The sequence below is a fragment of the Cololabis saira genome, chromosome 10 (genome assembly GCF_033807715.1).
Source record: "Cololabis saira isolate AMF1-May2022 chromosome 10, fColSai1.1, whole genome shotgun sequence".
NCBI classification, from domain to species: domain Eukaryota; kingdom Metazoa; phylum Chordata; class Actinopteri; order Beloniformes; family Belonidae; genus Cololabis; species Cololabis saira.
The window spans coordinates 1,971,913-1,985,311 of NC_084596.1; the positions used below are offsets into that span (position 1 = coordinate 1,971,913).

The 13,399-nt window shown below is 43.2% G+C and overlaps 4 non-coding genes across 4 annotated transcripts; all 4 read right to left on the reverse strand.

The window, feature by feature from the left end:
* Positions 1 to 3,888: 3,888 nt before the first annotated feature.
* Positions 3,889 to 3,998, reverse strand: LOC133453223 (U6 spliceosomal RNA). The gene has a single exon (XR_009783342.1). It is a non-coding gene; the product is annotated as a U6 spliceosomal RNA (small nuclear RNA).
* A 3,446-nt stretch (positions 3,999 to 7,444) lies between these two features.
* Positions 7,445 to 7,518, reverse strand: trnat-ugu (transfer RNA threonine (anticodon UGU)). The gene has a single exon. It is a non-coding gene; the product is annotated as a tRNA-Thr (tRNA).
* A 2,667-nt stretch (positions 7,519 to 10,185) lies between these two features.
* trnat-agu (transfer RNA threonine (anticodon AGU)) lies at positions 10,186 to 10,259 on the reverse strand. Its single transcript has one exon. It is a non-coding gene; the product is annotated as a tRNA-Thr (tRNA).
* Positions 10,260 to 12,888: 2,629 nt separating this feature from the next.
* Positions 12,889 to 12,970, reverse strand: trnas-uga (transfer RNA serine (anticodon UGA)). The gene has a single exon. It is a non-coding gene; the product is annotated as a tRNA-Ser (tRNA).
* Positions 12,971 to 13,399: the final 429 nt, after the last annotated feature.

Sequence of the window (13,399 nt, forward strand, 5' to 3'; positions counted from 1 at the left end):
GCAAATCTCATTCCAAAAATGGACAAGGCGTCTGACTTTGGATCAGAAGATTGAGGGTTTGAGTCCCTCTGTGGTTATAGAGCCTTCAGAGAGTTAGACCTGGGGCCTCATGTACTAAGAGTGCATGGATTTCAACGTGAATCCATGCGTGGAATTAACAAGACCGCAAAAATTCATATGTACAAAGCTGTGCGTTCGCCCAAATCCACGCAGGTTTCTCTGTACATCCCAATCAGCGTGGATTTGAGCACACATGCGGGAGCACAACACTCCGCCTCGTCTCCTCCCTCAAATATATGTTTGAATATGATATGAAGATAATTATCCATTAAAAACCGCTCATCCTAACAAGAAATGTGCAAAATCAGGTAAAACAAATTAAAAAAAAAACATCGGCTCTGAGCTGGAATAAATAATTCATTTTGGGGCATTTAGGGGTGTCGGACTCCAGTCCTCGAGGGCCGGTGTCCCTGCAGGTTTTAGATGTTTCCCTGCTTCATTGCACCATGATACAAGTGACTGTGTCATCAACACAACTATCCAGACTTTGGTGACAAGCTGGTGACGATGATTAATTAGAATCAGGTGTGTTAAAGCAGGGAAACATCTAAAACATGCAGGACACCGGCCCTTCTGGGATTCAGATTGACACCTAAATTATGGTGTTCTTTGCTTTGCGTTGCGTTCGGTGAAGAGTTGTGGTTTTATTATGATCGTACGGGTTTGTTAATGTTTATGGGCAGCGTTAGTGCATCATTACACTCTGCTTTTCTTGTTTGTATTTTATGAACCGACACCAGAATTTTTGGTGGATGAAAAACGGCTCCTCGTTCCGCTTTATTGTCATGCATATTATATACTAACGGATTAAGACCAATGTACACGTTTATTGAGTCTTACACATTATGGATGTCCGTGATCACCTCTCTCATAAGTATAACAATGTGAACAAAATACATTTATATTTAAAACATGAAGCATTACGATCTGATTCCTCTGCTGCAGAAATAAAGACAATTTGTGCCGACGGGATTATCGAGGTGCAAACGTGAGAAATAAAGAGCAAAATTGCTGTAACTCGGAGTGTTGCATCCGCAGGAGGAGAGACAGGTGTCGTGCCAAAAAGTGATTTCCTGCCAGAATCTGATTTCTCCCCTGAAAATGGGTCTTTTTACCTGCCAAAAATTGATTGAAGGCCAAATATAGTTAATGAAAGGTTGTTTCTGCCTAAATATGACTTGATCTCATTCTTGAGCTTCATAATCTGAAATCTGACGTTTTAGCGCTCTCGCTCAACGGGCTGCTGTGCGCGCTCCCGCGGCCACAAATCAGAAGAAATCAGATTCTGGCAGGCAATCACTTTTTGGCACAACACCGGTTTTTGCTTCAAAATTAATTTTAATGTATTTCTGTCCAGACACAGTTATGGGATGTTTAGGGTCTCCAGTAGTCCTCCCATACGGTCCTCATGACGACAGACAGATGTCCGACCTGTCAGCAGCTCCAGCTGAAGCATCATGTTGGTCTGAACCGGAGCAGCTGGTCCAGTTCAGGGCAGAGATCCAGAAGATCCTCTTGGTACCTGAACCAGCTGATGGTCCAGTCTTAGTCCTGGACCAGTAGATCAGTCTGGTGCCTGAGGACTCGCTTCTGATCTTGCATCAGCAGGTTCCTCTAACGGAGCCAAAGCTCCATCAGGATTTGCGGGTTCCATTGTTGAGCTCCTGCCTTTAGTTGTTTGTTCAGATCATGTGGTTGATTGTGAGATTGTTGCAGCTCCACTCTTGTGTAACTTATCTGGTGATGTCGGGACTGTCGTGTCCTTCACGTGGTCGTGAACTTATTGTTGACGTTAAGTTTCCTCATATTCTGCACTTCACTGCATCACCAGTGAGTGTCGCCAACGGACAAAACCTCAGAAAAGTGCGTACAAAAGCCTTAATGTGTGAGTGAAGGACCGCAGCTTTCTACGTTCACGTCATTATTTGTACATCCGACCGTGAGCGTTGAAAGTGGCGTACGCACGTTTTTTGTGCGCCGCACTCTTAGGGGTAAATCCACAAAGAACAGATTGCGCCCGCAAATAGCGCTGTGAATTGCGCTGCATTAGCGCCCGCAATTTGCCCTGCTTTAAGGTCCTATTCACAAAAGATTTTGCTCTAATGATATACCGGCGCAAACACGCCCATAAAGTTTTGCGACTGAGTGCAATTTGCACTTGTCTGAGTGAGCGGAGCTGTTTCCAGTGTTCTCCGTATTTCAGCACACAGATTGGTCAGTGAAAACTGCAGAGAGCACAATAGCCTCAACTTTCACGTATTTGTACTTCTAGTATTTCGCATGCAGATAGATAGATAGATAGATAGATAGATAGATAGATAGATAGATAGATAGATAGATAGATAGATAGATAGATAGATAGATAGATAGATAGATAGATAGATAGATAGATAGATAGATAGATAGATAGATAGATAGATAGAAAAGACCTCAGTGTCTGCATGACATAAGCTAATGAAATGTCAAATGTTAAGAGGCTGTGCGCATTTACGCACAAGGCACAGCACCAGTAACTTCATTAACACTGGATCGGGATCAGATCAGGATCTCATGGTAATTCATGTTCTTTGTTTTGCTACACGTATGAAAGCTGTATGTGTACACTGTATGAAAGCGATACGAAAACGGCCCCGCAGCCCCGCTTCACCCCCCGCTCCCTCTCCTCCTCTCCCGTCTCCCCTCAGAGCTGCTCAGGGCGGGTTTATGGTTCTGCGTTCCTTTAACGCAGAGCCTACGGCGTAGGTGCGCGTCGCCGCGTACCCTACGCCGTAGGCTCTGCGTCGTTTTAACGCGGGACCCTAATTTAGGCACCATACACCTGCACGTAAAGGTTTCACGCGCGAGTAAAACTCATATATATGAAAAAAAATCTGAGTCCCTTTAGGGGCTCCGTGGGGCTCCCTAAACGCAGCCCCTCATTTGTTCTGTCCTAAAGTGTGAGGAGGTTCCCCGCATGTCACCACGGCAGCAGCAGCAGCAGCACCAGAGTCCTGACTGACTGAGCTTCACACAGAGGGACACGATCAGCGCTATTTTAATTTATTATTTTATTATTTTAAGTCTGATATATGTTGTGATATGTGATGACATTATGAAGCTGTTAAACACACACATTCTAGATTATGTTTATATGGTGGAATTGTTTGTAATAAAGCAGCCCCTACTGTATGGATGAATCCTGAGCTCCGTCCTGTTATTTTTATTTTTAAATCCGAGATAAGTCCACAACCCCACTTGATCTGACTGTGTACAGTCATGTCCGACTGTAGATTTCACCCTTAATATCATTCAGTATCACACAGGCTTGAATGACATTGAGAGAGAGAAACAGAGAGACGGGGAGTGAGGAGTTTGCGCGCAGTTTAATACACGCTTCTGAAAGACGGTATTTGCTCCACTATTTTTGCGTGCGGCAAATAGCCCTGGCCTTTGTGAATTAGGTGCTTTTTGCAATGAGGCTTATTTGCATAGAAAGGGGGCAATTTTGCGCCGAATTACCTAATTTACATGCATGCAAATGGTACCGGCGCAGACTGCCACTATTTGCTTGGCAGCGCAGTTTGTGGAGCAATTCGCCCTTTGCGGGTGCTTTGTGAATTAGACGCTCTCTTTTTGTCTCATTTGCACCGGTTTAGCGGCCGCAAAAGCCGCGCAGTCCTTTTGTGGATTTGGCCCTTAGTACATAAGGCCCCTGGTCTCCTAACTCACATTCGTTCTTTACAGGTCACTTTGGTTTAGCTACCCTCACGGAGGGTACGGAGTTCAATAATACACACAATATTTGATCATTTAAAAAAGGGGGGCATCTAAAACATTCAGGATGAAAGGAAAAATTGGGAACCCTCCACAATTGTGCGTGTCATCCATGCGCCCCCAGGGGCCATGCAAATCTTCTCTGTATCGTTCCAATTTTAGTACATGTGCTACCGAAGTAACACAACATGGAGTTCTCTGTGAGCCCAATTTAGATCCCCCTGGTGTTCCACCCTGGATTCTAATGGTTGCCTTACCGGAGGACAGAAATGGCCATGGGAGTGTGCTGCCTCTAAGGCATTCTTTTGATTGTTATTTATTTGTCTCTTAAATAATTAGTTGGTATTCATTACAGTTTGAAATGATGTATTAATGTGCTATAAGTTTAACTTGTTTAAAAGAACGGTTTATTTTGGTATTTGGTCACTGATGACATCACGTCCTGTTAGGCACTTCCTGTTCTTGAGAAAATGGTGGTAGACATGTGGTGCATGCTCTGAATATAATCTGCGTCCGTCTGCTAGGAAACATCATAGAGGCAATAATGTAAGTTGCTATATTTAATGTTTAGGATGTTAAAAAACATAAATAGTAATGCTTTGTTAAAAAATTACATTTGATGAACGGTTAAAAAAGGAAGTTTTATTTACATTTACTTACATGTTAAAAAACATTTTAATTTCTACTTAAAGTGCATAGAGTGATGTAAATTCATGTTTAAATTCATGTACAATGCAATATTTAGTTAAAAACAGAATATTTTGTATTGTTTTATTCACAGTTTTCCCCACGATGTTAATGAAGAAGAGTGACAGTAAACGCTCAACCTTACTACGACTCTGTCTTCATTAGCGATGGTTTAACTTGGTGTTTAGTCGGAGTTTCAACACACTGAACGAGAACACTACAGTGAAAAGGCACCATTTGATGTTTAAGTGGAGTCAAGATGGAAGCAAGCAACAAGTCGTCTGTATCCAGTTCTAGGAGCAGCAAGTCATCGGCATCAAGTGTGGCCCGCGCCAGAGCTAAAGCCGAAGCTGCCAAGGTGAGAGCATCATATGTTAACCAAGAAGCTAAACTGAAAATGAAAAAGGCTGCCAGAGAAGCAGAAAGGATAACAAGAGATGCTCAAAATCAGTTGGAAGCAACTAGGATAGACACAGAGTTGGAAGTGCTAATGCTACATTGAGAAGCAGATGCAGCCATGGTGGAGGCACAGGTGTGGGAAGATGCTGCAGAAGTACATGCCATAATGGAAAATGGAAAATCTGAATCAGAAAAGGTTAGATTACAACGTACCAGCGAATATGTTCAAACTCAGATTGACCTTCAAAATCAGTCTCCCTCCCCACAGTTACCGGATCCACCTGTCAAACCTCCAGTACCTGCACAATCACATGACAGCTTCAAGACATGGCGACCAACTGTGAACATTACAGAATCAAACCTACCTGAGCCAACCAGAGTTGAGGCAAAATCTGAAGTCAAAAAGGAAGATTCTCCCATAAACTTACACGCTAGGTACCACACTCCCCAAAGTAAACCTCCAGCTATCACACCATCTCTCCCAGAATCCTTGGCACAGTACTTGGCACGACGAGATCTAGTTACATCAGGACTGTCCCAATTCAATGATAAGCCAGAGAATTTCCGTGCATGGCAGTCCTCATTCACCAATGCAGCAGCTGAAGTGCATCTCACAGCAATCCAAGAATTGGACCTCATGACCAAATGGCTAGGAAAAGAGTCTGGCGAACAGGTGAGATGCATTCGCTCAGTGCATGTAAAAAATCCCAACCTGGCTTTACAAAAAGCCTGGGAGAGACTACATGATTGCTACGCTGCCCCTGAAATAATTGAACAGTCACTGTTTCAGCGGTTGGACAGTTTTCCTAAGATTTCAGCCAAGGATCGCACCAAGTTGCGTGAACTTGAAGATCTGCTTATGGAGATACAAGGCGCCAAGGAGGATGGATACCTTACAGGTTTGTCATATCTCGACACCTCCCGTGGAATTGGACCAATTGTGGAAAAGCTCCCATATGGGCTTCAGGAGAAGTGGGTGTCGTCTGGGTCATGGTACAAAGAAGACAACCATGGCCGCTTCCCTCCCTTTGACTATTTTTGTGCTTTTGTGTGCAATGAGGCAAAGAAACGAAATGACCCTAGCTTCGTTCATCAAAGCAACAACACGGCCCTCGCAAAACCAGATAAATTAACTGTGAAGAAGTTTAATACCAACAAACCCATCACAGTACACAAAACAGATGTCTCTATGACCAACAACGACCCTAACAAGAACTGCCCGCTACACAACAAACCGCATCCGCTTACAAAATGCAGGACATTCAGAAACAAACTCCTCAAGGACAGAACGGCCTTCCTGAAAGAGAAAGGAATATGTTTCAAGTGTTGTGGTTCGACCTCCCACCTTGCCAAAGACTCCAAATTTTCTGTGAAGTGCTCTGAATGTGACAGCACCTATCATGATGCAGCCATGCATCCTGGCCCATCACCTCAGAGCGTCAACGCTCCTCCACATCCACAAGAGAATGGCGGGGAGGGAGAAGATTATTCTAACGTGACTGATGTTACGACAAGCTGCAATGAAGTTTGTGGCCTAGGTCAGTGGGGTCATTCATGCTCTAAGATCTGCCTTGTAAAGATTTATCCCAAGGGTTTCAAGAACAAAGCCATCAAAGCCTACGTAATTCTTGATGACCAGAGCAATCGTTCCTTAGCTAGACCAGAGTTCTACGAGGTGTTCAGTGTGGAGAGCAAACCATTCTCGTATCATCTCAGAACTTGCTCTGGCATTATAGAAACATATGGCAAGAAGGCAGAGGGATACCAAATCGAGTCACTGGATAGCAAAGTCCTCATGTCCCTTCCACCACTCCTTGAGTGTCCTGAGATCCCGAACAACCGGATGGAGATTCCAACACCCAGCGCAGTTTTGCACCAGCCTCATCTCCTTCATATTGCCAAACACATTCCAGAGCTGGACCCAGAGGCTGAAATACTTCTGCTACTCGGAAGAGACGTGCTCAGAGCATACAAGGTCAGGCGGCAGATAAACGGACCACATGATGCTCCCTTTGCCCAACGTCTGGATCTGGGCTGAGTGGTGATAGGAGAGGTGTGCTTGGGTAACGTACATAAGCCGACCGTTAACACGTTCAAGACCCATGTGCTGGATGGCGGTCGCCATTCCATTTTTCAACCTTGTACAAGCTTTATGCACGTCAAGGAAACACAACCAAGCTTTAACGGGCCTGGCAGATCACCAGAGAGGCATCCTCTTAAAAAGAGACCATAGACTTGGAGAAGATTGATAATTGACATTTGAATGAACAGAGCTCTCTTTTTCTACGCACTCCTGACTGGTTTAAAGCTTTCTCAAAAACCCTGGCAGTGACGGTCAGCCAATGACAGTTCACTGATGAGCACTTACTACACTGAGAAACATTGTAATTGTTGACAAACAGTTTCCTCCCTAACAGAGGAGAGGACTTTATCCAACCGTGTGGAAAACCCAGAAATTGGATACTTTTTTCCACAAAGTATGTGGTTTTAAACATTACAAGAGTTACATCCTTTGTAACTTCGACCTTTGTCTTCATGAGTTTAAAGGCTCTGCTGGGATTTGAACCCAGGATCTCCTGTTTACAAGACAGATGCTTTGACCAACTAAGCCACAGGGCCCTCAATACACGTCTTCAACTTGTTATAAAAACCCTGTTGACACAACAAGTTCATTCTACCTCTGGAGCAGCTTTATTTCACCTCACTGTGATATATTTAGTACACAAACCTGTTCCACTACTGTCCTGGCTTTATGTGAAGTAACAGAGCTATAAAGGATGGTAACTTTTATAGTTACCATACATGGTAAAGATTATTTAGTTTTAGTTTTAGTTTTAGACACATCTAAAACATGCAGGACACCGGCCCTCGAGGACCGACTTTGGACACTCCTGTTCTAAGAGATGACCAAATGTGTATTTCTTTACATCGTGTAAAGGTCTGGACAGCTCTGTTTTTGACACAGCTACTTGTATCAGGGTGTGCTGAAAGCAGGGTAGCATCTAAGACATGCAGGACAGTGTGCCCCCAGGTTGGGAAAGGAATTAAACTAATGAGAAAAAGGAGCAACTCTTGGACCACATGGCCTAATGGACAAGGCGTCTGACTGAGGGTTGGAGTTCCTCTGTGGTTATAGAGCCTTCAGATAGTTACATCTGGGGCCTTATGTACTAAGAGTGCGGCGCACAAAAAACGTGCGTACGCCACTTTCAACGCTCACGGTCGGATGTACAAAGAATGACGTGAACGTAGAAAGCTGCGGTCCGTCACTCACACATTAGGGCTGGTTCACGCACTTTTCTGAGGTTCTGTCCGTTGGCGACACTCACTGGTGATGCAGTGAAGTGCAGAATATGAGGAAACAACGTCAACAATAAATTCACGACCACGTGAAGGACACGACAGTCCCCACATCACCAGATAAGTTACACAAGAGTGGAGCTGCAACAATCTCACAATCAACCACATGATCTGAACAAACAACTAAAGGCAGGAGCTCAACGATGGAACCTGCAAATCCCGATGGAGCTTTGGCTCCGTTGGAGGAACCTGCCGGATCAGGAGCGAGTCTTCAGGGGCCAGACTGATCTGCTGGTCCGGGACTAAGACTGAACCATCAGCTGGTTTAGTCTGGACCTGCTGGTCCAGGACTAAGACTGGACCATCAGCTGGTTCAGGTACCAAGAGGATCCTCCTGGATCTCTGCCCTGAACTGGACCAACATGATGCTTCAGCTGGAGCTGCAGGTCGGACATCTGTCTGTCGTCATGACGACCGTATGGGAGGACTACTGATAAAAGCCAGATCCTAAACATCCCATAACTGTGTCTGGACAGAAATACATTAAAATTAATTTTGAAGCAAAAACCGGTGTTGTGCCAAAAAGTGATTGTCTGCCAGAATCTGATTTCTTCTGATTTGTGGCCGCGGGAGCGCGCACAGCAGCCCGTTGAGCGAGAGCGCTACAACGTCAGATTTCAGATTATGAAGCTCAAGAATGAGATCAAGTCATAGTTAGGCAGAAACAACCTTTCATTAACTGTATTTGGCCTTCAATCACTTTTTGGCACGACACCTGTCTCTCCTCCTGCGGATGCAACACTTACAGCAACTTTGCTCTTTTTTTCTCACGTTTGCACCTTGATAATCCCGTCGGCACAAATTGTCTTTATTTCTGCAGCAGAGGAATCAGATCGTAATGCTTCATGTTTTAAATATAAATGTATTTTGTTCACATTGTTATACTTATGAGAGGGGTGATCGCGGACATCCATAATGTGTAAGACTCAATAAACGTGTACATTGGTCTTAATCCGTTAGTATATAATATGCATGACAATAAAGCAGAACGAGGAGCGGTTTTTCATCCACCAAAAATTCTGGTGTCGGTTCTTAAAATACAAACAAGAAAAGCAGAGTGTAATGATGCACTAACGCTGCCCATAAACATTAACAAACCCGTACGATCATGATAAAACCAAAACTCTTCACGGAACGCAACGCAAAGCAAAGAACACCATAATGTAGGTGTCAAACTGAATCCCAGAAGGGCCGGTGTCCTGCATGTTTTAGATGTTTCCCTGCTTTAACACACCTGATTCTAATTAATCATCGTCACCAACTTGTCATCAAAGTCTGGATAGTTCTGTTGATGACACAGTCACTTGTATCATGGTGCAATGAAGCAGGGAAACATCTAAAACCTGCAGGGACACCGGCCTCGAGGACTGGAGTCCGACACCCCTAAATGCCCCAAAATGAATTATTTATTCCAGCTCAGAGCATTTTCTTGTTAGGATGAGCGGTTTTTAATGGATAATTATCTTCATATCATATTCAAACATATATTTGAGGGAGGAGACAAGGCGGAGTGTTGTGCTCCCGCATGTGCGCTCAAATCCACGCTGATTGGGATGTACAGAGAAACATGCGTGGATTTGGGCGTACGCACAGCTTTGTACATATGAATTTTTGCGGTCTTGTTAATTCCACGCACGGATTCACGTTGAAATCCACGCACTCTTAGTACATGAGGCCCCTGGTCTCCCAACTCTCATTCACTCTTTAGAGGACACTTTAGCTAGCCTCTCCGGTTATTACAAAAAAAAGGAGAGATTAGAAGTTCTCCAATAGAAGGACAAAACACAGAGCATCCACTTTCCGTAAGAGCAGGAGTACTTTTGACAAAGTAGTCTGCTATAATTAAGCAAGCGTGTGAAAAATAGTGCCACAACCAGGAATGAGAGATATGTGATCTTTCAGGCATCTCAAGACATTTGAGTTTAGAGGCTCTGCTGGGATTTGAACCGAGGATCCCCTGTTTACTAGACAGGCACTTTGACCAACTAAGCCACAGGGCCTCTGTAACCTCTCACTTACCTCGTCTCCATTATCAATAAGTCAATAAGATAAAAATCACTCTTCCACACACCATAGGCAGTTGTGCTTTTCCTGCTAAAAAAGCTGTCATTGAGGAAGTTCTTCTAATACAAAACAGTGCTGTAAATCTTCCAGTGGATGATATGCTCTGTTCACTGAGAGGTCCTGATCCAGAAGTTCAGCCAGACAAGGGACCTTTTTCAAGTGAGACAAACACGATAGCCACTAAACTACAGAAACTGTGCAGCAGGTTATTGATCATCATTCAGTTTCTATTTCTATTCCCCCTTAATGTTATAAAAAAAAACATCTAGACAGGTATGATGTGACCGTGATTTTTTGTTTGCCGGATATGTATTTTGTGGCTCGTTGGTCTAGTAGTATGTTTCTAGCTTTGGGTGTGAGAGGTCCTGGGTTCAATTCCCGGACGAGCCCCAGAGATTTATGCAATTTGTGGCTTTTCTCCTCCAAGTAGCAAAGTTTCAAGACTATAGTACAATGCTTTACCTGAAGACCAACATTGGCATGATGTGTGAATGCTGAAAACCTACATCTTGCTTCTCTTTCATGCCAAGAGGTCAGGCGGTAAGGCGTAGTCCGTAAACCCTTTCCCCTTTCTCTAATTGGGCTCATTTTTTGTTTTATTGCCCCAACCAATGCACCTTTTTTAAATAATAAAATATTGTTTGTATTATTGAACTCTGTCCCCTATCTCCCTCCCTGAGTGAACGAACCTTCGTGTCCTTTTGTAGAGGTGATAATTGACCTTTAGTACGGGTCCTTGGGCCCTAATCAAAGGCGGTGTTGTCAGTAAACAGAAAAAGATCTTCAGATCCCAAACTTAAATAATAGTGAACGTGCCGCCACATAAAGATATATGTTACCTGTCTTCTTACACATATATGTGTGAGACTATATGTCTAATTTAATAATGTCTAATTTAGTCTGTCAAGTCATCAATTAGGAGTTTGAAGCCATGTACACATACATAAAGTCTGATGGTCCAAAACATATTCTTCCCCAACAAAAAGCATTAAACTTATGAAGACCTCATGTTTCTTGCATTGGCTGGGAATCAAACCCAGGTCAACTGCTTGGCAAGCAGCCATGTTGACTGCTCTACCAACAACGCTGCAGGAAAGTACCTGAAACAGCTGAATAAGACGTCACAGTTTTCCAGCCTCATGAGAAGGTGAGCAGTCATGTCAGGGAAAGTAACTCTTTGATGATGGTTTCTTCAATATCACAAGCTACTTACTGCCATTTGTCCCTTAGCTTATACATCAACTTCTTGTTGTATAAGCTGCATGTTTGCAGGTATATTCAGTTAGACATGTGTTGTCATCCATTGCATTACAACATTCTCTTAGAAAGAGACCATAGACTTGGAGAGGTTTGATAATGACAACTGTCATTGACATTTGAATGAACAGGGATCTCTCTTTGTACCCACTCCTGACTGGATCAAAGCTTTCTCAAGAACCCCTGGCAGTTACGGTCAGCCAACAACTGTTCACTGACGAGCAACAATAATAACCTCAATATTCATGAGGGCTGTTAAAATGTGATGAGAGTTCAGTCTGCTTTCTACTGCTTAGATAATGTTATGGACCAACAGGAAGCACTTACTACACTGAAAAACACTGTCAGTGTTTGTTTTGGGCCAATGCTAATGCCCAAGTCTGACTTGTGTTTCAACCAAAAAAACTCACGGTATTTGGTTTTTAAAGCTAATTCCTTACATATTTTCTTGAAGAACAGGTGGACATTCAACTGCTGAAATGATGTCCAGTTTGATGAAGACATGGGCACAGTTGAATTGGTCATAATTACCAAGAGGTTAGGCAGCCAACGCAACAATCAGACAGAAGCACAAACATATGTACAATAGAAGAAGAAACTGATCATATTTCTACACTGAATGGAAATTGAACCTGGGCCATGGTAGTGAAAGCAGCAAACCCTGCCCACTAGACCTCCAGGGAAACACGTTATGCTCTCTTAAAGGGGTTGTATTAATACATTTTGTTGACTAATGTTTCTGATTCAATCAAACAAACATATTTATTTCAGGTTTAAAAAAAGGATAACTGATGTACTTCCACTTTATGGACACTTTTGTTTAATGTTTGAGTTTTGTCAGAGAAAGTACTTGATGGCACATGTACAAAGGAAATCCTGGATTGCTCCAATTCATCCAAGATGAGCTTGTTTTCAACTTCAGAGTCCACTGATGAACTTATATGTTTGAAGAGAAGAACTGACACTTAAGGTAGACTTTACCTTGTAAGGCAGTGTAAGGCAGTTTATTAGGAGGTGTGATCATGAAGAACCACTCTTCTGTTATTCAGCAGGCGGGCCATTAGAAGGCTGTCTATTAAGTTTGGTAAGATATAAAGACGTTCACAGTCACGATAGCCAGGAACCGAACCGACTGCTTGGAAAGAAATGTAAAACTAACTTAATGTAGGCTGATGTTACCTATTAATGCATGCTGGGGATAACACAAAAAACCCCACAGATTAGTTTTGAAAGACATTTTAGTCTATGGTTAACAACTGCAAGTTGTTACTTGCAACTGTAAGTCTTCTTGCATGTTCAAAAATTAACCGTTGTTGGCAGGATTTGAACCTGCGCGGGGAATCCCCAATGGATTTCAAGTCCATCGCCTTAACCACTCGGCCACAACAACTTGTCACATGCTTGAACATTTGGCTGAAATAAATGTGTATTTGTTTGAATCAGAAACATTAGTCTGAGGTTTGTTCCCGTACTTATCTCACAGATAACCTGCCGGGACCAATTTTGTTGTGAACTATTGATGACAGATCATCAGATGTCCTCGTTAGTATAGTGGACAGTATCTCTGCCTGTCACGCAGAGGACAGGGGTTAGATTCCCCGACGGGGAGAAAGCCTGTTTGGATATGCATGACTGATACATATGAACAATGGTCAATAAGATAAAAATCCCTCTTCCACACACCATAGGCAGTTGTGCTTTTCCTGCTAAAAAAGCTGTCATTCAGTACGTGCACATGCAGCGATTCAAACTGGTTGGAGATCATTTGCACACATCGTACTGACTTTTAAACTGCATGTGAACACCTTAAGTCAGTCAA